The 4,815-nt window shown below is 38.0% G+C and overlaps 1 pseudogene; it reads left to right on the forward strand.

The window, feature by feature from the left end:
- The first annotated feature begins 3,036 nt into the window (after positions 1 to 3,036).
- On the forward strand, positions 3,037 to 4,326 carry LOC100428220 (S-phase kinase-associated protein 2 pseudogene; annotated as a pseudogene).
- The last annotated feature ends 489 nt before the right edge of the window (positions 4,327 to 4,815 follow it).

Consider the following 4,815-nt stretch of genomic DNA (forward strand, 5'->3'; position numbering starts at 1 on the left):
GCATGGGCTTTGACATCAGACACACCTAAATTCCAATCCCAGCTCATCTATCAAAAGGCAATCCCTGCCTCATGAGATGAACCCATTGTGTAGTAGTTAGTAAGTTTTCCCCATAAGAGTTTAAAATAATACAAATTTCCTGCCATGTGTATTCTGAAAGTTTTTATAGAACTCAGTAGGTTCTGTTGGATTGCTTATAAGTTTCTTTAATGAATGTTTGTGCCAAAATAAAATGACATGCATTTTTAAATTACACAAATCATAAGCATACAGCTCGATGAAATTTCACAGAATGAAAACATCTTATAACCATCACTCAACTCAAGAAATAGAGAGTTACTCAAACTCAAAAACTTCCCTCATTCCCCTTCCAACTCATTATTTCCCCTCCTTTCCCAAGGTTTTCACTATTTATCATAGATAAGTTTTGTGGTTCTGAACTTTATATAAATGTAAAAAGAGTATGTAGCCATATATGTCCAACAGCTTTCACTTAACATGGTGTTTGTGAGATTCATCCATGTTGTTGCCTGTGGTAGTAGTTTGTTCATTTTCATAGCTAAGTATTCAAGTTGTCTGAATATACCTCAGTTTATGTATCTGTTCTGTGTAAATAAATATTTCATTTTTTCTGGCTCTGGTATAATGCTTCTGAGATGCCCAAGTTTCTTGGTGAATATATGTACTCATTTTGTGAGATTTGGAATTACTGGGTCATAATTATTTAGCATATGTTTAGATTTAATCAAAACAGACAAGTAGTTTTCCAAAGCGATTTTACCCGTTTACACTTCCACCAGCATTGTGTAAGAATTCCAGTTACTTTAAATCTGTGATGGTTGATTTTAGGTGTTAACTTTACTGAATTAAGGAATATCTAGAGAACTGGTAAAGCATTATTTTGGAGTGAGTCTGTGGGGGTGTTTCTAGAAGAGATTGGTGTGAGTCTACATGCACTAAATGGGAAAGATCTGCCTTCAATGTGGGCAGGCACCATCCAATGGGCTGGAGGCCTAGTGTATTAGTCCATTCTCATGCTGCTAATAAAGACATACCCGAGACTGGGTAATTTGTAAAGGAAAGAGGTTTAACTGACTCACAGTTCAGCATGGCTGGGGAGGCCTCAGGAAACTTACAATCATGGCAAAAGTGGAAGCAAACACATCCTTCCTCACATGGCGGCAGCAAGGAGAAGTGCTGAGCAAAAGGGGGAAAGTTCCTTATAAAACCATCAGATGTGAGAACTCACTCACTATCACAAGAATAGCATGAGGGTAACTGTCCCATGATTAAATTATCTCCCACCAGGTCCCTCCCATGACATGTGGGGATTATGGGAACTACAATTCAAGATGAGATTTGGGTGGTGACCCAGCCAAACCATATCACTTGGATAGAACAAAAAGAGAGGAAAAACAAATTGATCTCTCTCTCTTTCCTGGATCTGGAATACACTCTCTTCTTCTCCTGTCCTTGGACATGAGAACTCCAAGCTCTTTGGCCTTTGAACTATAAGACTTACGCCTGAGTTCTCATGTCTTCAGACTTGGACTCAGCTATGCTACCAGCATCCCAGGGTCTTCAGTTTGTGGATAGCCTATCATGGGACTTCTCAGCTTCCATAATCCTGTAGGCTGATTTTACTAACAAATCCCCACTCATATCTGTTTCTCTCTCTCAATCTCTCTCTCTGTCTCTCTCTATATATATCTATATATATTTCTTTATATATATAGATATATAGAGACAATAAAATGCATATATGTATATTTATCTATATAGAGAGAGACATAATATGCATATATATAATATGTAGATACATGTATATGTATGTATATATATTTTATTGGTTCTGTCTTACTAGAGAATAATATAATGACTAATATAACATCCCAATTAACACTTAATTTGGAAAGTTTTTTTTTTTTTAATTTAGTCATTCTGGGAGAAAATATTTGAAACTATGCATCTGACAGGGGATTAATATCCAGAATTTACAAGAAACTCAAACAACTCAACAATAAAAAATAATCCCTTAAAAAGTGGGAAAAGGATATGAATAGACATTTTTCAAAGAACACATATAACTGGCCAATAGGCGTATGAAAAAATGCTCAACATGATTAATCATCAGAGAAATGCAAATTTAAAGCACAATGAGATATCAACTTACACCAGTCAGAATGACTGTTATGAAAAAGATAAAAAATAACATGTTGCCAAGGATGTGAAGAAAAGGGAACTCACATATTGTTGGTAGGAATGTAAAGTAGTACAACCTCTATGAAAACACAGTACGGAGATTTCTAAAAGAACTAAAAATAGATGTAGCAATTTGTAGCAATCCCACTACTGAGTATCCAGAGAAAAATAAATCATTATATCAAAAAGATTCCTGCACACATATGTTCATCACAGCACTATTCACAATAGCAAGGATATGGAATCAACCTAAGTGTTCACCAACAGAAGACTGGATAAAGAAAATGTGGCATATATACAAAATGGAGTACTATTCAGCCATAAAAAAAGAATGAAATCATGTCATTCACAGCAATGTGGACAGACCTGTCCATTATCTTAAGTGAAACAAGTCAGACACAGAAAGATAAATATCACATGTTCTTATAAGTAGGAGCTAAATAATGTGTACACATGGACTTAGAGTGTGGAATAATAAACAAATGGAGACTCTGAAGAGTGAGTGGGGTGTGAGAGGGATGGATAATGAGAGATTACTTAATGAGTACAATGTACATTATTTGGTGATGGCTAACCTAAAAGCCCTGACTTCACCACTAGGCAATTTATGTATGTAACACAATTACATTTGTACCTTATACATTTATACACTTAAAAAAATAAATAATTTTAATTCCAGAAAGGAAAAGTGGACCTTAAAAAACAATAAAAGGGAGTGCCCATCACACTTGAAATGTTGCTAGAGTTCATAGATCTAGCTGCTGGGTTTCTAAGCAAGCTAGAGGCTGCCGTGCACCAAAGCAGGAATCCAGGAGACAGGCAGCTGTGCAATTAATGCATGTACTTAAAACTCCCAAACCTGCAGATGCCGTGCACAAGAAGCACCTTCAAGAGATTCCAGACCAGAGTAGCAATGTTACCACCAGCTTCATGTGGGGTTAGGATTCAAGCAAGACTTCTGAACTACTGGCAGGCATCGGGGTCTCTGCCCTGGAGAAGGAGGAGGCAGACAGTGAGAATATCCCCAAGGAACTGCTCTAAAACCTGGGCCAATCACACAGCCATCCAAGGAAATGATTGAAGAGCAAAAGGAATGATAAAGACTGTGATCATTCACAGGCCTAAACTAAATGGAGAGAACTTTCCAGGTGTTTCATGGGACTCCTTTCCAGATGAGCTGCTCTTGGGGATCTTTTCCTGTCTGTGCCTCACTGAGCTGCTAAAGGCCTTCGATGTTTTAAGAGGTGGTATTACCCTAGCGTCTGTTGAGTCTCTATGGCAGACTTTATACCTCACAGGTAAAAATCTTCACCCGGATGTGATTCGTCTGGGTTGGTTGCCTTCCACTGCCAATAATCATTTATGACCAACCATTGGTTGAAGATTTCAGCCCTCTGCATATACAGCAGAGGGATGTGTTGAACTCAGTTGTAGATGTGTCTGCCCTCCATGGCATTCTGTCTCGGGGCTCCAAGTTGCAGAATCTAAGTTTTCTGGAAGACCTATGGCTTTCAGATTCCATTATCAATAATCTTGCACAGAACTCAAATTTAGTTCAACTAAACCTTTCTGGGTGTTCTGGATTCTCTTAATCCAGCTGTTCCAGACTGGATGAGCTAAACCTCTGCTGGTGATATGACTTCACTGAAAAAGCATGTGCAAGTGGTTGTTGCGCATTTGTCAGAGAGCATCACCCAGCTAAATCTCAGCGGCTGCCGAAAGAATCTCCTGAAATCCAATGTCTCTACTTTAATTAGAAGATGCCCCAATGAGGGTCTAGATATCCACCTAAACTTAAGTGATAATGTCATGCTAAAGCTAAAGAATGACTGCTTTCAGATATTCTCCAGCTCAACTACCTCCAATACATATCACTCACTCGGTGCTATGATAAACCCAAAACTTTACTTGAACTTGAAGCAATTCCCACTCTAAAAACACTACAAGTCTTTGGAATCCTGCCAGACAGCGCCCTTCAACTGTTAAAGGAAGCCCTTCCTCAATGTACAGATTAATTGCTCCAATTTAACTACTACTGCCAGGCCAACTACCGGCAACAAGAAGAATTAGGAGATATGGGGCATCAAATGCTGACTGACATTGCAAAAATTCAGTTGTCTATGAAGTATTTATTGCAGGCTGGTGTCTCCCTTTTCTTTGGAACAGGGAAAATAGTCAGGAAGCCCAATTGCTGGAGTGCTTGGCTAGTTTTATTCTTGGTTTTCTCTTTGCCTTCATTCCACGAGTATTAAGGAATGATTTAAGAGGGAAAACAATGTGCTTTTCTGAAATGACTCTAAAGCTTCTATCACTGCTTTGCCCATAAGGTAAAGCCTTTTTGAAAGGCTTTACCTTTTGAAATTTGGGGAGAGTGAGCCTATAATTTCAAGACACCTTAAAGAGAAAAATTTGAGCCACGTCTTTCAAGTACCCTTCTTATTAAGTCTATTCAGAATCAAGCTTAAAAATTACCACCAGCAAACAATCTTCATAGCCTATATGGCAATTTTTATCTATTTAATTTTATACTAGTGCCTTATAAGACAGTTTGGAAGAACAGTACGCTATTTTATTGTGAGCTGAACAGAAAGTGAATCATAGGATAGCAGCATT

Source organism: Macaca mulatta, chromosome X (assembly GCF_049350105.2).
Source record: "Macaca mulatta isolate MMU2019108-1 chromosome X, T2T-MMU8v2.0, whole genome shotgun sequence".
Lineage (NCBI taxonomy): Eukaryota > Metazoa > Chordata > Mammalia > Primates > Cercopithecidae > Macaca > Macaca mulatta.